Genomic DNA, 22,799 nt, shown 5'->3' with positions numbered 1-22,799 from the left:
GGGTAGCTAATTTATTGAATACAGGTGCATATTTATGTTTATCCCTTTAATTAATGAACACCATGGAACAGGGGAAAGAGTAGTGTGTTTATAGACACAGCCTACATTCAAATCCCACCTCTACCAATTAAAATGACTTTTAGTTGTGTCACTTTTCTGGATTTCAGTCATCTGTAAAATTAGTGGACTGGCTTAGATTAAGAGTGTCAAAATAAAATAGCAATAGATTCCTGTTGGCAGCATATAAACTTAGAGAACTACAAATCAACACCATATTGTATTAATATATTTTGTTAAGCATTTCCCAAAGACACTTTAATCTAGTTCAGACTCTTTAGGAAATTCTGTCAGCTGCTTACAATCAGTTTGACACTTCAGTAGATAATCTCTACAGATCTCCCTCCTGGTCTTAAATCTATGATTTGTCCTCTAATAAAATTTTCATCATAGTAATTTTTGACACAGTCTAGTCAAATGAGATCTTTGGGGCTTTCAATAACTTTATCCAATTATTAACTCTACTAGTTTCAGGATCATCTACAAATGTGATAATGTATGTATGCCCAGACATTTTCATCTAATATTTGATAAATCCTTTTTGAGTGGAAGTAAAAGCGGAAGATATGGAGCTATGTAAGTTAGCTTGGCCTTTCTTAAAAGACCAAAATACTAACTGGTAGAAAACCAAGGAAAGAGTCATATAGATGCATTAATTAAATCTTTCTGCTTTCAGATAATCAACCAGAAAAGAATCTATCTAACCATCCTTTCATGCAACATTCCTTATCTTTTCACCTTGCCTATAAGAATAACACATAAGCTTACTAAAATTTATGAAGACTATTTAAATAGAGTAACTGCTGAGAAACAAAAATGAAATTAGTCAAATGTAAGTTTTAATGAACCAGTGTTGGCTCTTCCTTTTCTAAGAGTTCATCAATACTTTATTCTAGAATTTCCAAGAAATAATAATGCCTCACATTAAATAATTAACATTTACAAAGTAGTTCCCCCTCCCACAAATCTGTGATAGAGGAAATATATTTTACGGAGGAGGCAACAGACACTGAAAAGTTAAATGATCAAGAATTTCAAGTATTTTCTTAAGCCTTTTCTGAAATTAAGTCATTTGCCTCCAGTTCTGTACCATTTTCTCTACTATTGATAATTCAAAAAAAAATTCTCAGGCACTAAGGTTAACTGCAATGTTGTTTTCAATATCCTATCCCTAAACATTCCTCTTATTGGTCAGAAGTAAAAGAAACAATGTAAACATATAGGCTCCTCAAGAGCATCGCGGCTTGGTGTCGGGCACACGGAAAGCATTTAATATGTGCTTGATGACGGATGATGGAAAGATGGAAAGAAAATTCCAATTCCAAATAAGTTCCATACTTTATTTTTTTAAGTTACATATAAAAATAACTCCATCTCTATCATATTCATCTGCATTCAAGAGACAAAAAAGAAAGGGGAGAGGATGGGGAAGAGAATTCATAAATTTATGTGAATCTGGAATGCTCTTAATTTTCAGAGAGCACATCAATTATTCTTGAAAGGCACAACCTTCAAATCCTCCCATCTCCTTAATTCATCTAATCTTTCATTTTGCTGATGAGGAAACAAGAGACCCTAAATAGTTTAATTAAAAGATTTGCTCAGATCAGTAATGCCCTCACGTTGAATTCGAATCCAGATCCTCCAGACTCCCAAATCCCAGTGCCCATAGTGGTGCCACCTTCTGTTATTTACATCGCAACACAGTGCCTCCGGACACAAAATAAACACTTAAATGTATGCTTTTTGATTGGTTTCATATTCTGAAAACCTAAGATCTGAAATAAGAATAATTAAAACATTATCCTCTCTAAAAGGTTTCTTTCCACCCCAAACACCTTCCCTAAGCCTCTGCCTTCTATTTCAATTCTATCAGGTCCAGGGTGCCTTTAATACATAGTTAACAGAGGTTTGGGGGCGGAAGGGACCACAAGACTCACGCTGTCGCGCACACACACCGCGGGACAGAGAAGAAAATTGAGTCTCAAAGGAGCGTGTCTTAGAGCACATCACAGCGGTAGAGGCAGGATTCAAAGTCTGGATAACAGCTTTCAGAGCTGCTCTCCAATGCCCTTCTTATTTATCCCTCCTCACCTGCCCGTTCTCTGCGCTCACTCCATCCTCTTCCGGAGGGCCATCGGGAGGAGCAGACCCTCCCCTTTCTCAAGGACCGCACATCCCTCAGGGGTTACCTCCCCCTCCCCCCGCACTCCATCAGGAAGGTCTCACGCCTCCCTTTGGAAAGCTTCCCACGCCCCCACTCCGGCATTGCAACCATCCGGAAAGTCACATCCCTCTCACATCAGGGCCCCCCCTCCCCCCACAGACACGCCCTCCCCCCGGTCCTCCCAGTGCCCTCGGTCCCCGGGCTTCCCTCACCAAAGCTGGACCGTCTTCTCCACCTTCCTTTTCACTAAGAAGCCTCCGGGCCCTAGATCCCCATGTTAGACCACCAATGGGCGGACGCCCGAGGGCGGCGGGGGAGTCCCTCCCCAGGAGGGTGCGGGGCTGGCTATGAGCTGCGGTTGCCAGGTTGCGCTGTGTTTGAACCAGAAGCCGGGGGCGGGGGCGAGGGCGGGGGCAGAGGCTCTAGGGGTAGCGACTCGGGCTCCAGGGTAACGGAAGCGACGGCCCAGATTGCACTGCGATACAGCCCCAGCCAATGGCGCCGCTTCTGCTACTCCCATTGGGTGGCGCTAGCGGTCTGCCCTTCCTATTGGCTACCACGCTAGCAGATGATGCGGAGGGGGCGGGACGATTGGGGATGCGGGGGAGGGTTAGCATTGGCTGGCTAAACAGCTGAACCCTCGGTGGAGTTCTCTAGGGGGAATGTCTGAGAGACTCTTTTGTTTGTGCTTTTGCGTCTACCTCTTGAAAAAATCCCCTTCCAGTTTCTTTGGAAGCTAAGCTGAGGGATTCGGATAAGGTGGCGATCCCAGGAGGGGAGGGGAGGAGGAAAGGCCGTGTGGGGGTGGGGCGGGAATTGGTGGGATCTGTCAACAAAACAGTGGTGAAATCGGAATACAAGAAGCGGAGGGGAATGGAGGGCGTCCTGCGCTTGGGCCCTTTCAGAGAATGAACCCCTTTTCTTGGGATCGGATTTTTCAGTCGTTGAAAGAAGTTCTATCGTTTCCAGGGTGAAAAGCTCAAATAAAGATTGTCTTCCAAAAACGCTGTCATTCTATTTATTTTGCAGGGATTTTTGTTTTTTGCATCCTGGATTCGGTTGGCAGTCTGGGGGAGCCTTTGTTCTCCCCAAGAGGGTTTTAAAATACTTAAAGTAAAATGCATAGGATTACCAAGGAAATAATTTATTTTGCAAAAAAAAATTTTTTTTTTTCCTTAAGTTTATGTCCTCCATCTCACCCCTCCGTCAGGAAATGCTCTGTCATTCTATTCTATTTATTTTGCAGGGATTTTTGTTTTTTGCATCCTGGATTCGGTTGACAGTCTGGGGGAGCCTTTGTTCTCCCCAAGAGGGTTTTAAAATACTTAAAATAAAATGCATAAGATTACCAAGGAAATAATTTATTTTGCAAAAAAAAAAAAAAAAAAAAAAATTTCCTTAAGTTTATGTCCTCCATCTCACCCCTCCGTCAGGAAATGCTCTGTCATTCTATTTATTTTGCAGGGATTTTTGTTTTTTGCATCCTGGATTCGGTTGGCAGTTTGGGGGAGCCTTTGTTCTCCCCAAGAGGGTTTTAAAATACTTAAAATAAAATGCATAAGATTACCAAGGAAATAATTTATTTTGCAAAAAAAATTTTTTTTTTCCTTAAGTCCTTCACCTCACCCCTCCGTCAGGAAATGCTCTTTCTCCTTATCTCCCGCTTTCTGTCTTCAAGTTGCAACTAAAATCCTACTTTGTATGAGAAACCTTTCCTGACCCCTGTTAATTCTAAAGCCTTGTTTCAGATGATCCGCGATTTATCTTCTTCTAAGCTATAGCTTCTACATAAGTTTGCATCTCCCCCCCAGTTCAACTAAGTTTATTGAGACCAAGTACGTATAGAAGCCTAATTACAATTAAATAATTCATTTTAAATAGACTTTCAGGAAATTAAGACGTTCCAAAAGAAGCACGCAACGCGTATTATTTATATGCTGTTCTTAAGTAATCTGATTATTTAACATTTGTACCCAAGGTCCATTTCTACAAGCATTAATTAAGCACCTTTTTGCTAGTAGCTGGGAAGATAACAAATTAATAACCTTAGGTGTCTTTGCCTCGGACATAATTGTTTTCATACTCCAGACCAGATGGTTTGGGGATTTTTTTTTTTTTTTGAGAGGGAAAGTTAAATTCTCTGTATTATTATATGTTTATTATTACAAAGAGGTAGTTTTTGGAAGAAAGTAAGGGCAACATATAAGTGATAAGTTGAAATTGAGTTCTGAGAATAAAATAAACGTTTTTTGATGTTTTTTTTTTTTCAGAGAACTGCATTTAAGAGATTTGTCGTTAAATGCCTTTTTATTTTGCCCTTCTAAAATATGAAATAGGGTAATGTTTTTTTGACTGAGACAAACTTTGCAATACAGGAAAAGATGATAACTTGTGCAGATCAGTATATTTTTACTTGTAGTAACCATGCCCACCAAATCTGAGATATTTGAATATACTTTGTTTCATGAGAAGTATGTGTAGAAAGTGATCCAGCATTACAGTGGAAAGTAAGATGAATGAATCCTTGAAAAGAAAGTGAAATGATGAACACCAATCTATTGAATTTTTATTTTCTCTAAATTCACTGTGTAATACAAAGATTAATAATGTTGCCTAAAAGAAAAACAGTCTGCATAATTTTATTTTTTAATTTAAATTGAATTGTTGGTTGGATATTGTTAATCACTTGGAAATCAATGGCCAAAAAACCCCCTGAAATATTTTACTTAAACATAAAAAGCATCATTCATTGTGATCAAAAAATTATTGATCGCACAATAGAAAACTTTGATTATATCAAATTAAAAAGCTTTTATACAAACAAAACTAATGCAGATAAGATTAGAAGGGAAGCAATAAACTGGGAAAACATTTTTACAGTCAAAGGTTCTAATAAAGGCCTTATTTCCAAAACATATAAAGAATTGACTCTAATTTATAAGAAATCAAGCCATTCTCCAATTGATAAATGGTCAAAGGATATGAACAGACAATTTTCAGATGAAGAAATCGAAACTATTTCTAGCCATAAGAAAAGATGCTCCAAATTATTATTAATTAGAGAAATGCAAATTAAGACAACTCTGAGATACCACTACACACCTCTCAGATTGGCTAGGATGACAGGAAAAGATAATGCTGAATGTTGGAGGGGATGTGGGAAAACTGGGACACTGATGCATTGTTGGTGGAATTGTGAACAAATCCAATCATTCTAGAGGGCAATTTGGAACTATGCTCAAAAAGTTACCAAACTCTACATACCCTTTGATCCAGCAGTGTTACTACTGGGCTTATATCCCAAAGAGATCATAAAGAAGGGAAAGGGACCTGTATGTGCAAAAATGTTTGTGGCAACCCTCTTTGTAGTGGCCAGAAACTGGAGATTAAATGGATGCCCATCAATTGGAGAATGGCTGAACAAGTTGTGGTATATAAATGTTATGGAATATTATTGTTCTGTAGGAAATGACCAGCAGGGTGATTTCAGAAAACTCGGGAGAGACTTACATGAACTGATGCTGAGTGAAATGAGCAGGAGGTCATTATATACTTCAACAACAACAATACTATATAATGATCAATTCTGATGGACATGGCTTTCTTCAACAATGAAATGAACCAAATCAGTTCTATTTGTTCAATAATGAATAGAACCAGCTATATCCAACTAAAAAACTATGGGAAATGAGTATGAACTATAACACAGCATTTCCACTCCCTCTGTTTTTGTCCACTTGTATTTTTGATTTCCTTCTCAGGTTATTTTTACCTTATGTTAAGCCCGATTTTTCTTGTGCAGCAAAATAACTATGGATATATACACATATTTTGTATTTAACATACACTTTAATATATTTAACATGTATTAGTCTACCTGTCATCTAGGGGAGGGGGTGGGCGGAAGAAGGGGAAAAGTTGGAACAGAAGATTTTGCAAGGGTCAATGCTGAAAAATTATCCATGCATATATCTTGTAAACAAAAAGCTGTAATGATAAGAAAGCATCATTCAGCATAATTAAATTTAATTTATGGATAGTATAGGACAGAAAAGATAGAAAAATAATATTTATAGGCAAAGGCAATTGAGCTTATTCCTGATAATTTTTTTCTTCATATGAAATTTATGCTGAATTGCTAAAAAATACAACAATTGAGATATGACTCCTCTTGTTGCTCACTCTGGTAAAATTACTGCTATTGGATGGGTGAGATAATTAAAAATATGGTAATTCCCCAAATCAATAAGAATTACAAAACAATTGATTACAATAGATGGTTCAATTCACACCACCACATAAAAAAACAAATGTTTGGTAACCTATATATAAATAAGGTATTGATGATTAGAGAAATGCAAATTAAAGCAACTGAGATCATCTTATACCTATCAGATTGGCTAAAATGATAGAAGAGTACAGTGACAAACGCTGGAGAGGATGTGGAAAAACTGAGACTAATACATTGTTGGTGGAACTGTGAACTGATCCATCCATTTTTGGAGTGTAATTTAGAATTTTGTTCAAAGCATTATAAAACTTTATACCCTTTGACCCAGCAATAGATATTTAGTTCTTAGAATGACTAAGTCATTTTGAGTATTACAGATACTCAAATCAAATACAAAGGACCTGTGATGGAAGATGTTATCCATATCCAAAGAAAGAACAATAGAAGTATGTATAGTCTAGATTTATATATGTATATGTGTCTGGGTGTGTATGTGTGTATATACACACATACACACACATATTTGCGTCTAATAGTAGCCTTTTCTAGGATATGGTAGGAAGAGAGAGAGAAAAAAGTGCACAATAGAGAACAAAAGAAAACTTAGAAAGAAGTACAGAAAAGCAGGATAATCTTGAAAATGATGTGTAGAATTTATCACATAATTTTTCCCAAAAAAAGTAAACAGAGTAAAATGGAAATTCATGGTTTGATATTGAATGTTTATGTTGTACTGTGTACATGGAAATTTCTTTTTTTTTTTTTTTGTCTTTTTTGCATTTAAGTTCAAAATGAATAAAAACAATTTTTTGAAAAAAAATAAGTGATTGAACTGGTAAAAAGAAATAGAATAAATAAGAAAACTAAGAACCTAACTATAAAAATATGCTATGGTGAGAGATCGAGATACAAACTCAGAAGACAATTGCATCAAAACAGCTATAGGCAAAGCCTCAACGATAAACATGAATTGGATAATAAACCCAGTAAGAACTTTGGAAGAGCTAAAAATTATTTTAAAAATTTAATAAGAATGGTAGAATAAAAATTGGCAAAAAATGAGAGTAATACAAGAAAGTAATCGATTAACAGATTGATAAAAGAGGCTCAAAAATTTAAAGAAAATAACACCTTAAATCCTGGAAATGGAAAAGAGGTTAAAAAAAACTTAATTTTTAAAAAATTCCTTAAAATTAGAATTAGGCAAGTGACTTCATGAGCTATCTAGAAATAGGCAAATCATAAAAGAAATGAAAAATAGAAGAAAACTTGAAATATCCATCAGAAAAATAATAGACCTGATAAATAGATCAAAACAAGATCATTTAATAATTAGTGAAGTGCCTAAGGTGATCAAAGAAAAAAAATCTAGATAGCAATTTCAAGAAATTAAAAAAAGAAAAGCCTCTCTAGTATTCTAAAAAACAGGGTTCAGTGAAATAATAATTGAAAGAATCCATTAATGACTTACAGAAAGAGATGCTCAGTGGTGATTCAGGCCAATCCCAATAGACTTGTGATGCATCCAGAAAGAGAAGTGTGGGGACTGAATGTGGATGACAACATGTATATATGTATATATGTATATTCATATACTAAATTGAATTCTGAAATTTATCTTAGTCAATAGGAAAGCATAAGAGAAAGAGGACGAAAGTGATTTTAAAAAAAAAGGAAGATAAAGGAAGTCAGGGATCAAAAGCAAAGCAGATATTAGAGAAGCAACAGTATAAAAAGAGAAAGAAGAATGAATAGAAGAAAATAGGATCAAGGGAAATACACAGTAATCATTACTGTGAAATTAACAGGAAGAATTAATTCATAAAATAGAAGCTGAGTGCAGAATGGATTAGAAACCAGAATTGAACATTATTGATGGAGTTGTGAACTGATTCAACCATCCTGAAGAGCAATTTGGAACTATGCCTAAAAGGTTATCAAGTTGTGCATACCCTTTGATCCAGCCATGTTTCTACTGGACTTATATCCCAAAGAGATCATAAAGCAGGGAAAGGGAGCCACATGTGTAAAAATGTTTATGGCAGCTCTTTTTGTAGTGGCAAGAAACTGAAAACCAAGTGGATGCCCATCAACTGGAGAATGACTGAATAAGTTATGGTATATGAATGTTATGGAATATTATTGTTCTATAAGAAATGCTCATTAAGGGAATTTCAGAAAGGCCTGGAGAGGCTTATATGAACTGATGCTAAGTGGAATGAACAGGACCAGGAGATCATTATACACAGCAATAACAAGATTATAGGATGACCAATTCTGATGGATGTGGCTCTTTTTCAACAGCAAGGTGATTCAGGCCAATTCCAATGGTCTTGTGATGAAGATAACCATCTGCAACCCAGAGAGAGTACTGTGGGAACTGAATGTGGATCACAACATAGCATTTTCACTCTTTTTGTTGTTGTTTGCTTTCATTTTGTTTTCTTTCTCATTTTTTCCTTTTTGATCTGATTTTTCTTGTGCCACATGATATTTGTGGAGATGTGTATAGAAGAATTGCACATATTCAATGTATATTGGATTACTTGTCATCTAAGAAAGGGGATGATGGGAAAGGAGGGAAAAAAATTGGAACACAAGATTTTGCAAGGGTGAATATTGAAAATTATATGTTTTGAAAATAAAAAGCTTTAATAAAAAATAAGCAAATTTAAAAAAAATCAGAATTGAATAATATGTTATTTACAAGAGGTACATACAGAGTTAGAATAAGGAGTTGGAGCAGAATCTATTGTGCTTCAGCTAAAATAAAAAAGGCAAGTTAGCAATCAATATCTGACAACACAAAAGCAAAAGACACCATAAACAGTGAAGTGATAACAATATTAAATACATATGAACCAAATGACATAGTTGTTGTTTCAATTGTGTCTAACTCTTCATGATTCCATTTGAGGTTTTCTTGCAAAAATACAGGAATGGCTTACCATTTCCATCTTCAGTTCATTTTACATATGAGGAAGCAGAAGCAAACAGGGTTAAGTGACTTGCTCAGGGTCATACAGCTCCTAAATATTTGAGGACAGATTTGAACTCATGAAGATGAGTCTTCCTGACTCCAGGCCTAGCATTCTATTCACTGTGACACCTAGATGCTCCTAAATGGCCAAATGGGTCAAAGGAGCATATAGACAGTAAAACTATGCTAGTGGAGAATCTCAAATTTCCCTTCTTAGAGCTAGAGTTGACCATAGAATAAATAGGAAAGAAGTCAGCGAGATGAATAGAATCTTAGAAAAGTTAGCAATGATAGGTCTTTGGAGAAAACTAAATAGGAAGAGAAAGGAGTATACCTTTTTGTCAGTTATACATGGCACCTTCACACCAAAAAAAATATATATATTAGGGCTTAAAAATCTCACAACCAAGTGCAAAAAAGCAAAAATATTAAATGCATATGTTCAGACCATAATACAATGAAAATTACATTTTTATGGGGTTATAAATAAAAAATTTATCAGTAACTAAATAATCCAATCCTGAAAAATGAGTGGGTTGAAGAACATATCATAGAAACAATCAGCAATTTCATTAAAGATAATGACAACAATGTGACATGCCAAAATTTTGGAGATTGAGTCAAAGCACTAATTTAGGGGGAATTTCTATCTCTAAACATATACAAAAATAAAATAGAGAAAGCAAATCAATGAATTGGGAATGTAATTTAAAAAACTAGAAAAATTAAATTCTAGATTTCTAATGAACATCTTAAAAATCAGAGATTAATAAAATAGATATAAATCATTGTTTAATTTTATTTAAAAAAAAGAAAACCAAATTACTAGTATCAAAAATGAAAATGGATTCCAAAACTTTTGGAATTAAAGCAATTTGGTGCTATTTTGTCCAATTATGCAGCAGCAAAACTGAAAATCTAAGTGAAATGGATGAATATTTACAAAACTAAAAGTTTCTCAAATTATAGAATGGGAATACAATACTTAACCTTATTTTAGGAAAAGAAATTGAATGAACCATATATGAGCTTCCAAAGAAAAAAATCTACAGAACAGGATGGATTTACAAGTGAATTCTTCCATACATTTAAGGAACAATTTCTTTTTTTTATTATAGCTTTTTATTTACAAAACATATGCATGGGTAATTTTTCAACATTGATTCTTGCAAAATCTTCTGTTCCAACTTTTCTCTTCCTTCCCCCCCATCACTTCCCCTAGATGATAGGTAGTCCAATACATGTTAAATATGTTAAATCCAATATATATACACATATATATACAGTTATCTATGCACAAGAAAAATCTGATCTAGAAAACCTGAGAAGGAAAAAATGCAAGCAAACAATAATAGAAAGAAGGGAAATACTATGTTGTGGTTCTACACTCATTAAAGAACAATTAATTTCAAATATATTATAAACTATTTGGAAAAATAGCTACTGAAGGAGTCCTATAAAATTCCTTCTATGACATAACTATGTTTTTTTTTTTTTTTATCTAAATCAAGGAGGACAAAAAAGAAAGAAAAGTATAGGCTAATTTTTCTAATGAATATTAATACAAATAATTTAAATAAAATATTAGCAAAAAGATTAAACAATGTATCACAAAAACCATACACTATTACCAATTAGAATTTATATCAGATATGCAGGCTGATTCAATATTTTTTAAAAATCAGCATAATTGAATATATCAGTAGTAAAAATCACCCTCTAAAATCATGATTATATCAATAGATGGCAGAAAAAGTTTTTGACAAAATGCAATACCCTTTCATATTAAAAATAATAGAAAGTATAAGAACAAATGAAGCTTTTATTAAAAATGATGAATAATATCTCTCTTCTAAAGCCAAAAGCAAATATTATCTGTATCTGAGATAAGTTAGAAACCTTCAAAGTAAAATTAGGAGTGAAGCAAGGATGTACATTATCACCATTATTTTTTAATATTGTACTAGAAATGCTAATTTTACAATAAGACAAGAAAAAAATAGGTAATAAGGAAACAAAACTTACTCTGAAAATAATATGATGGTAAACGTAGACAACCATGAGAATCAACTAAAAAACTAGTTGAAACAATTAATTTAACAAAGTTGCAGGATATGAAATAAACCCACATAAATGATCAGTATTTCTATATACTACCAACAAAACCCAATAGGAAGAGATAAAAAGAGAAATTCCATTTAAAATGACTGCAGATAATATAAAATACTTGCAAGTCTACTTGACAAGACAAACTTGGGACTACACAAACACAATTCATAAAACATTTCACACAAAGAATGGTTCTAAATAATTGGAGAAAAAAATAATTTTTAATGGGCAAGCAGAGTCAACATAATAAAAAAGACATTACTACCTAAATTAATTTACTTATTCAACACCATACCAATCAAAATACCAAAGAATTTATAAGCTAGAAATAATAATTGGAGGAACAAATTATCAAAAATATCAGGGAAATCAATGAAAACAAATGTGAAGGAAGATGACCTAGCAGTATCAGTTTTCAAATTATATTACAAAGTGGTAATTATGAAAAACAGACTGTTACTGGCTAAGAAATAGTGATTTATCACTGGAATGGATTAAGCACATAAAATACAGAAACAAATAACTATAATATCTAGTGTTTGATAAACCCAAAGAGCCAAACTCTGAGGGCAAGAACTCACCTTTTCACAAAAATTTCTGGGAAAACTGGAAAGCATTTTGATAGACTAACATCTTAACAAGATAAAGGTAAAACATATAAATGAATTGGACATAAAGATTGATATCATAAGCAAATTAGGGAGCATGGAAAATTTTACCTGTCAAATTTGTGGATAATGGAAGAATTTATGAGAGAATCATCACAAGTAAAATGAATAATTTTTTTAAATGAAAAATTTTTAAAATTTGTATAAACAAAACCAATGCAACCAAAATTAGAATTAAGCAAGAAACTGGGAAAAAATATAAAGTTCTTTTATAAAGTACTCATTTCTCAAAAATACAGAAAACTAAGCCAGATTTATAAAAATAATAAAAAATAACAATTAAAAATTTGCCAAAGAATATAAACAAGCAGTTTTCAGAAAAACAAATAAAGGCTATCCATAATGATATGAAAAAAAAATGCTCTAAAACACTACTAATTAGAGAAATGTAAATAAAAAGAAGTCTGAGATACCACCTCATGTGTATCATAATAGATAAGCTATCAGATTAGCTAACCTGGCATACAAGAAAATGTGCTGGAAGGTCTGTAGAAAAAATTGTACACTAATTCTTTGTCGGTGGAGGTATGAAGTAGTCTAACCATTTTGGAGAACTATATCAAATGCTCTATCAATCTATGCATACCCCTTGACCTAACAATATTAATGCTAGATCTATATCAAGAAGAAACTAGAGAAAAGTAGAAAGAACTTATTTGTACAAAAATATTTATAGCAGCTCTTTTTATGGTAGCAAGGAATTGGGAATTGAGGGGATGCTCAATTGGATAATAGCTGAACAAGTTGTGGTATATTATTTTGCTATAAGAAAGCAAAATAATGATCAGAAAGTTTTCAGAAAAATCTTAAAAACTTTATATGACCTAAGGTAAAGTGAAGGAAGAACTAGCAGATCATTGTGCACAGTAATAGCAATATTGTAGTAAGGAGAAGCTGTATAAAACATAGCTACTCTGATTAATATAATATTCTGCAATTGTTTCAAAGAATTCATTATGAAAAATACCAATTTCACTTTCACAGAGAGACCTGATGAACTTTTGCTATAGATTGAAGTATACTGTTTTCACTTTCATGTTTTATACTTTTTGTTTTTTATTGAGGGGCTATTTGGGGGGGGGCATGGTCAATATGAAAATATTCTTGCATGACTTCACATATATGCTTGATGTTATATTGCTTGCCTTCTCAAAGATAGAAGTGGGACTTAAGGGAAGGAGAGAATTTGGAACTCAAAAAAAATTTAAATGAATGCTTCAAATTAAACATTTTAAAAAGCAAACCTAAACAAGACTTGACTAAAGAGTTATTGGAAGATATTGCACCATTTTCTGAAGATGGTAAATACAATACACAGGGTTATAGATTCCTTCAATGTATTGGTCAATTGTATGAACTTTTTTCTCTCTAAAAAATATTATTTGTAAAACAAACAAACAAACAAAAAACAACTTTTTGTCATAAGGGATGGCTCTCTGAGATGGTAAGAAATATTTAGAACATTGAGATAACTAAAGTAATGTAAATGGGAAGGGATATTTGGGATAACTAGAGAGATGCAAGAAACAGAAAAATGTAAATAAAAACATGAAGAAAAAAAAAGACTTGGACCTAAATTCCATATCTAACACCTATTGATTTTGTGACTATATGCATATTTCTTCATTGTTTAAAAGAGGATAATATTTGTAATATCTATTTCACTAGTGAGTGAGACTCAAATGAGAAAATATGAAGGATATTACAAACTTGTCAGTACTACATTAATTAACTTACTACTATTATGCTAATTTCTCATTGAAAATAAAAAAAGAAGTATATAAGAAAAATCTACTTTTCTTGGAAGGAAAATGAAGCTTAAAATCAATAGTATAATCAGAAAACAAAATGTCCACTTTTACCTTATTCTTTTTTTAACAGATAAAAGTCCCCTACGTGTCAGAGCTAGCTTGGCATATGTAATTTCCCATAATTTATCAGGTGGTATCAACTCATCTATTTCTATTGACTCATTCTTTGGAGTCAGTCAATCAGCTAATTAATAAATATTTATTAAGTGTTTACTATGTGTCTAGACATTGTACTAAGTAAGTGTTAGAAATACAAATAGAAGTAGACAGTCCTTGCTTACATTCTAATAGAGGAAGACAACATTTAAAAGGGAATTAGAAAGGGTGATTAGTGAAAGACAAGGTCCTTGGCATGGATTGTGATAGAGGAAATTCCTGTGGAGATGACTCAGCCGTGCACCTGGAACAGGATAGAAACATCAGCTGGAGTCTGGAGATTTCAGCCACTTTGGAGGATTTTGCTTATTAAAATTAAATTCTGATGTTATAGAACAGTTAATCCAAGGCCTTTTGTAATGCTACTTCAAATTATGTCATGGGGATAAAAAAATGATAGGAAAATGAAAGATGCTTTGGGAACCGGAGTTCTAGTGAGTAAGATATGAGCAATTCCATTCTGTGGTTCATTTTTCCTTGAAGGTCTATTTCTGGCTAATGATAAGAGCGAACAAGTGATATATAACCATCAAGCCTTTGAGTTGGCCTAAAACAACAATTTTACAATACATTTACAATAATACTCTTCCACTTGATTTTTTGACTCATCATGCTTAACTGTGATTTTTTTTTATTCCGTTAAAAAAAAACCCAACTGTCTATCCTTTACTTTGCTGCTTTTCTTTTTGTTATTATGGATTATTCATCCATATTTGTACTCTCTTTTTGGATCTTGTCTGCTCTGTTTCTGATGCTATTACTTGCCCTTCACATTTCCTTTTTTTTTTTTTTTTTTTGTATCCTGGATTAAAAGAAATAAGCTGCTTTGAGTTGAACTTTAATCCATCCAAATGAAGTCTGTTGTACACACAGGTGATTATTTCTGATAACTCCAGTTCTCTGAAATATTGAATTATTAGAAGGAACATTTTTACAGGTTTAAGTATGTGTGACATTCCAGGCCTTATGCCATTTTCAAATATCTCCATTTGATTTCATCTCTAAAAGACATATTTGTTGGCTTGCCACCTACCATAGATCAGCATGAGGTAGTAGAATGAGTGCTGGAGATAGCAGTTCTCTGGAGAGACCTAGATTAGAATCCTGCTTCTGATGCTTACTAATTATAAGACTATGGGCAACTCAGTTCAGCTCTCTAAATCTCATTTGCCTCATCTGTGCATAATAATACATAATCTACCTATTTCAAAAGGTTTTTGAAGTAACTTTGTAAACTTCAAAGTGCCATGTAAATGTGAATTATTAACATCTTTCTTTACCATTCCATAAATTTCCTCATTTTAAGACAGTAACTAAGCTCTTTCTTTATCTCTCTCATCTTTCAGTCTGAACTAACTCATTGACTCCTTGGCTTTAAATTATTTCCACCCTTTACCCTTTCCACTTCCTACCACACTGTAATCAATTCTTTCTCTCCATTACTATTCTTTTCTCTTGTTAATATCTTAAAACTAGTTCACTGGCATTATTCTGAGATTAGTGCTACAAAAAGACAGCTCATTTTCCTGGAAAACTCCTGTAAATTGTGATCTCACATGAGATGTATTCCTGAAAAGACATGTGTAGAGTGATCATTTGCAAAACAGATATTTTCCAGTCTGTTTTATTATATTATAGTTTCAAACATATTCCCATAGAAAAGAAAAAACTTATTTCATGTAAAAAAATAAAAATGCTAGAAATGTTAACATTCTCTTCAAGGAGAATTATGCTCTTTGTTACTGTGAAATGAAGGCCTACGACAAATCCTACCTCCATAATATAGCTGTCCTTGATGTCCCAATTTATGGCACTATTGTAAATTCCTATAGCATACTTTTATGATGGGTTTAGTAAATGGGCAGATTGTACCAACTTGGTTGATGTAACCTCTCCACATAAAGGAACAAGGGATCTTGCATCTAGAAGAATTCTGATCTGTATAAAAGGGGATGGATCTGGGATACAAGTGTCTGAACTAGCAATGGGAGCAAATATATCTAGTGCAGTTTGATCCATAGGCAGTAATAAAGAATACTTTAACTCCTCAGAGTATATCCTTAAATTGTGAGAGGGAATATGTGGCCAGACTGTGACTTAGTGAGTGAGGCTGAACCTAATGAGATTACATTAGGTGATTATGAGTTTAACACTGAATACTTGGGTTCAGAAAATAGTAACACAATAATCAGTTAGTCAGTAAATGTTTATTAAAGACTTATTACTGGGGATATAAAAAGAGGTAAAAGATAGTGTTTGACCTTAAGGAATTCAAAATATAATGGGAGAAATAATAAGCAAACAAAGATGTACAAACAAGTTATAAACAGGCTAAATAAAATAATTGAAAAAGAAAAGGCACTGTAATGAGGAAGGGCTTAGAAAGGCTTCTTGTAAAATGTGGCATTTTAGCTAGAACTTAATAGCCAATAGGGAAGCCAGAAGGTAGAGAGTAAAAAAGGATAGTATCCTAGAAATGGAGAATAGCTAGAGAAAATACCTGGAAATAAGAGATGTAGTGTCTTGTTCTTAAAACATCAAGGAATCCATTGTTATTGGATCAAAAAGTATGTAGCAGAGTAAGATGTAATGAGACAGAAAATGTAGGTGGGACCTTGGTTATGAAAGACTCTTAGGCCCAAATGGGAGTTGTGGTTAGATATCACTGCATCTGAAAAAGATCAGGAAAAAATGATGTAACTTCATTAAAAGAGGCAATTTCTAGGATTAGGAAGGTGATAGCACCACCATCTTCATCAGATCACATTTGGAATACTGTATATAATTTAGATACTACATTTTCAGAAAGGCAATGATAATAAGCTAGAAAGTGTATGAGAGAATGACTGTGCAATGGTAAAAGGCCATCATGATATAAAAGGATTAATTGATGGAACTTGGAATGGTTCACTTAGGAAAGAAAAACACTTGGAAGGGAGGGGTTATGATGGCCATCTAAAAGTATTTGAAAGATTGTCATTTGGAAAAGGGTTTAGATATGTTCTGTCTGAGGAAGAATTAGTAGCAATGACTAAAGGTGTGAAGAGAAAACTATTGGCCCTCTTCCAATAAATTGTGTCCCTTGAATATTTTAAAAATATTTATTTATTGATATTCTTTGCTTTTACATAACCCAATTTCCCAATATATTCTTTTTTTCTTTATCCTTTTCCGTCATGGTGGAGAAGGGGGATTATATCACAGAGGAAAAAAAATAGATGAGAAAAACTAACCAACTCATCATCTAAGTCAGTCATTGTATGCATTGTTCCATAGCCCTAGTTCTGAATCTCAGCAAAGAATCTCTCATGTATATGCTGAAGTCATAATATTTCTTAATAAATTATTTAGAAATTCTCTGATTACCAATACTGAGCCAGTCATATGACAGAAAAGGTACTTGCCACAGCATAAAGGAAGTAAATACAAATAGAAGTTAGATTTCCCATAAATGGTGATATCCTTCAGCTGATTCTGTTTGCAGAGAACATGGGGTTAATTGCCTCAAGCTTCATAATGCTATATAGTTTCTAAAGTGAGGTATACAGTTGCTCAAAAATAATCTAATATTCTAACTGGAGAAAATGGATTAGATTGAGAATGTGTGTCCATAGCTCAGACAATATTGCACAACTAATCTACTGAGTTTCTTATACCAATGAAATAACACTTATTAAAAAAAAGTGTCCCTAATTACACTCTATTATTAGAATGTCATGAAAAACCATATTCTCTGATGAATGAAAAGTGCAAGTGGCCCCAAAGGCAGTCAAAGTTCCAGTATTATTAGCAAGAAGCATGGTCATATAGTTTGCAAAAGATAGGTTATCTACATAAAGCCCAAGTGTAAAGACAGGTAACCATGAAGTATTAAAAGATCAAATGACAAAAATAAATGTTTCAAAATTATAAAAAGTATTATAAAGAGCAAGCTTGACCCCTAAAAAGATATAAAAATATTTTTTTCTTAATTTCTTTGCAGAACCAATGCTTATGAAACTGCATATACAGCCAAGATCCCACAGGTGAATAATGAATCCCATGAATGTCCTATATTTAAATGAGCACTATTTGTTGTCATAATTAAGTAAAATTTGGTCATTGGTTCTAGTCCAATGGAAATATGTAATATGACTTCAAATAATGCAAACACTTCAAGGATATTCTTTATTCATACCCATTAAGGATCTAGGCATATAGTCAGACTTTTTTTTAATGTATTAATTTTTTTCTGAATTTTTTTTTCTTTTAAAAAATTCTTTGCTATAAGGGATGGTTGGGGAGGAAGAAGAAAGGAGGAACATAGACAGAAATTTATGCCATATTAAAATAAAAGGTATCAGTTAAAAGTTATTTTTAAAAATCTAGTGGCTGTGCTAAGGAGGATTTGTGGGAGGACATGGACAAATCATAAGGGATGAAAAAGTGGCTGCATTTTCATCTGCATTACTGCATCCATAGCAACAAGATCTTGATCTATCAAAGGATTAAAGTATTTTTAAATGCTCCTTTTTGTACTCTCTCTTAGTTCTCCTAAATGTGTTTTCTATCAATAACCATTTATCCAATGACCAATAGCTAACAAATTCTGCATAGATATGCAGAGCTTAATTAGCATGCAATTTGTGGTGTTGACTTAACCAGATTGAATCCCTGATGATGGTATTATTTGATTGATAGTAGAATCTGAATTCTATATTAGTCATCAGATCCAGTGCTGGAAAAAGTATCAGGTAGCTATGTTCCCTGGGCCATTAAGGTAGAAATTTCTCTGACCTATTCTTCCCCCTGTCATTTGCTATAGGGTCAGGTCACAATCTAATGGTGATCTTAAGGATTTTATAATTTGAGAATCAGTGATCCAGCATCAAGAATAAGATTACAAAAAGAAATAGAGGGAGAATTCTCAGTTTGGAGGAATAATACTGGTACGCTAGATGGGTTTTGAGGTCTGAATAGAAAATCTCTATATTATTAGTAAGTTCATTTCAAATCATTGTAAGAACCTGACTTTCCCCATGTGAACCTAATCTCCATCTGAACCACGTGAACCCAATCTCCATGTGAATGACTTTCCCCATGTGAACCCAATCACCATGCAAACCATGTGAATCTAATCAAGGTATGATGTGACTTCTGTGAGAACTTGACCGTTCTCTCACCCATAGGAGTATATGTTTTAGCTCCTTCTCCCATGAGATCTTGACCATTTTTTAACCTATAAGTTGGGAATGTACCACATGTGTTTTAGCTCCAACTACATGATTCTGGGAACTCGCCACTCCTTGGAACAGTTGTCAATAAGTACTGGCCTCCTTGTCGATGCAACACTTGATCACAACCACCTGGAGTCCTTGTCGGTACTTCCCTGTCTTATATGATGTCTTTACTTGGCCCAAAGCCTTCTTTGTCCTGATTCCTATAAAAGGCAGGTAAAACATTCTCTATTTGAAAACCTCACCTATGGAGATGACGATCTGCCTAGAATTTTCCTGTTCGGGACACAAAGGCTGAACTACTGGGGTTTCCCAGCCAATATGAGTCAATTAGAGTCGGAGCTCCCCCGATCGGTGAAGTATTCTCTCTATCTGCTATCTTAATCATAATTCTCATTATTCTTTGTCTTTTATGTATTATTTGCTATATTAGTTGTTATTGTAAGCATTCTATTCTGTGAACTGTGTAATTAAATTTTACTTTCACTTTGACTGAGTCTGAGAGTGTCATTAGTGGAAGCGAATCCGAACTTTTCCCTAAAATCACACAACAAGGTCCAATATTCTAATACTCACTTAATTGTATGCTTTTCATTTAATTGGGATTCCCAAAAAGCAATCTCAATATTTTAACAGATTCATAGCTATGTCAAAGGAAAAATAATTGTTCATACCAATGTGGAATAGGATTAAAGATAGTGTCCATTTTGGACAACCATGTCAAGGCAATTAACATTAATATTCCTGTATTGAAGACTACTGGAATGTTTGCTTTATTTCTAAAATGAAGATTACTAGTAGTATGTATAATTCAAGAGTTGTCATCTAGGCATATTTCAGCCTTTGAACTTTTACAATTCTGAATTGTTATGATCAAAAATAGGCTGAGGCTATCTATATTTCTAATACATTTGGCCAGAGAATCGGTAAAGCATGGAGCTTTAATAAACAGATTATGGAAACTATCAGCAAACTTTACAGACCATTTCACTTCAAAGTGATGGTGAACTGAGGTGGCAGGAAATATTATCAACCTGTAGAAATACACAATGATTGCTGTGAGTCATGTTTTAATTTTTTATTAAATGTATATTTTTGATATATGCTTACCTGTAGCCTAATTTTGCTTATATCTGGGCTCCTGCTAAATTTGCATGTTCATCCACAGGATTAAAAAGCAACTGTGATTATCGAAGACTTTTTGGGTCTTCTGAATTATATTTCAAAATTATATTTAAATCCTTAAGAAACATGAAAAAATCCAGTATAGATCCCCCCCCCTCCCTCAGGCAATTGGGGTTAAGTGACTTACTCAGGGTCACACAGCTAGGAGCTATTAAGTGCCTGAGGTTATATTTGAATTCAGGTCTTCCTGAGTTCAGGGCTGGTGCTCTATCTACTGTGCCACCTAGCTGCCCCCCAGTATAGTTTCTTAAGGAAAAACTGAAATGAATAAAATTTTAGAGCGCCATTAATAGAAATGTGAAAACTGAAGCCATTGCATTACATTAGGAATGACCCTAAATTGTGGTAATTATTGTATTGTATGATAGCCTCCCAGTATAATTGTGTTTGGTACACTTATTTACATTTGGACTAGTTAAAGAAGGAAAGCTGTCATTAGCAGTATTAAATTAGCTTGCTGTGGTACCACAGAGCATTGACTGGCTAATAATATTAGAAGTCCTGAGATGCTGCTTTCTCCAAAACTAATTTAAATTTCACATGTTGTAATAATCCATCTATAGCTCCCATTTGACCTGCTAAAATTTTTCTAGCTTATTTCCAACTTTGATAGTGAGTTTGTATTCATGAAAGCTGGACAAGAAAACTTTTAAGATACAGTATGATTTATTAATTTGAACTAATAAATTCAAATTTATGTTGAATTTTGAATTTGTAATAAACACAGGTTGGGCTAATGTTTGCCTTTGTACCCTCTAAGAAGAATGGGCTTAATACCATTAACTGGATTGAGGATAGGGAGAATGATGCTTAATCTACTTAAAAGAAAAACAGTTTTGAGGGCCCAATTTAGCACAGGGCATGGCTTTGTTCCCTGCAGATTTAATATTAATATGAGGGTCAAGAAAGTTTCATCTGTATATAAGGAAAAAAATAGAGGCAGGGTAGAATAGCACTCTGCTATTTTATCTTAAGTAAGAGCTATGGGAGAACAGAACATGGAAAAAAAGAAATAATCTTGTCAATTTATTTCCCCTTCTAGGAAAGAAGGCCAAGTGGAGCACCCTTCAAAAGGAATATTTATTTTGCCAAAACACATGCAATGAGAACATAAGAGGCAGTTAGTCAATAAGTATTTGTTCAACAATCAATCAATCAGCATACATTATTTATTAAAAGCCTACTATTTTCAAGCAGTGTACTACATTTTAGGGAAACAATATGAAACAATCCATCCCTCTCTCTTTTATTCCTCAAGAAACTTAGACAGCAAAGATATATAAATATATATCTACTTTATATATGAATTTAATTCAAATAAATTCAAAATAGTGAAATAGAAGGTAGTTAAGGAAGAAGGAATCCAATGGTTGGGAGAAATCAGTAAAAGTTTCATGAGATATTGAATCTAAATAAACAGTCAAAAAGACAATATACATAATACAATAATCTAAATGGAAAGAACAACTCCATTCATAAAATCAAAAGTGAATGTTGTAAAGTTATAAAAAGCAAAGCTGGCTCAGAAGCTAACTAATCCCTTTGCAGAGGCGGGAGGTCCACAAGAGCTGTATATTGCACATATTTTCAGGCTTTTTCAATGGATTGATCAATTATGTTGATTTTTTTTTTTTCCTTTTTCGAATCATTTTTAAAATTACTATTTCTTATATGGGATTACTCTGGGAGAACAATTAAAAGGGGGACAGGAAAGGATATTAGGGAAAATTGGGAAGTTAGTCATCAGTTTAGGAGCCTATGATGAGACCAAGTAAGGCCAGCCACCCTACCCAAAAACACATCAAAAGGTGAAATCTGACATATACTCACAAATCCCCAGATCAAGGATTAAAACTTGAGAGCTGATTAAATTAAAAAATACTGACCAGTACAAAAATTATCGTATATTGTAACGTCTGGGCTAGCTTTCTGGAGGTCCTCCTAAAGGGCCTTGATCTCAGCAGGATAGTCACCACGAGGATAGTCAGGAATAGAGTCTAAAGTATTTATTCCCACAGTCTGTCTCCTTCACAATCTGTCTGTTACAGTCTGAACCAGTCTTGATCTGTCTTGATCTTAGTGGAGGAGCACAGGAGGCAGGAGAGCCACCAGGAGGATGGTCAAAAATGGAATGTTTCATTTCCAGCCCTTTCAGACCTTAAATACCTTGGTCTGATTACACCATTACAGTACACTATGTATGTGTGAACTAGAGAACC

General features: G+C 33.8%; 1 protein-coding gene and 1 long non-coding RNA gene across 6 annotated transcripts in view; one reads left to right on the top strand and one right to left on the bottom strand.

The window, feature by feature from the left end:
• LCA5 (lebercilin LCA5) overlaps window positions 1-2,682 on the bottom strand; it is a 77,436-nt gene extending 74,754 nt beyond the window's left edge. For 3 of the 5 annotated variants that reach the window (XR_004233656.1, XR_004233661.1, XM_031964597.1), the window contains exon 1: window positions 2,437-2,681. The gene's annotated coding sequence lies outside the window, so the exon portion shown is untranslated. Of the gene's footprint in view, window positions 1-2,436 lie in introns of all 5 variants that reach the window. The other 2 variants (XR_004233657.1, XR_004233658.1) reach the window with 2 other exon arrangements.
• Window positions 1-22,547, top strand: part of LOC116423171 — a 43,853-nt gene extending 21,306 nt beyond the window's left edge. Inside the window, exon 3 of the long non-coding RNA XR_004233662.1 lies at window positions 21,623-22,547. This is a non-coding gene — a long non-coding RNA (uncharacterized LOC116423171). The remainder of the gene's footprint in view (window positions 1-21,622) is intronic.
• The last annotated feature ends 252 nt before the right edge of the window (window positions 22,548-22,799 follow it).

This window comes from Sarcophilus harrisii, chromosome 4 (assembly GCF_902635505.1).
Source record: "Sarcophilus harrisii chromosome 4, mSarHar1.11, whole genome shotgun sequence".
In the NCBI taxonomy this organism is placed as follows: Eukaryota; Metazoa; Chordata; class Mammalia; order Dasyuromorphia; family Dasyuridae; genus Sarcophilus; species Sarcophilus harrisii.
Note: the sequence above shows the minus strand (reverse complement) of the source record. Positions and strands in the feature narration are given on the sequence as shown.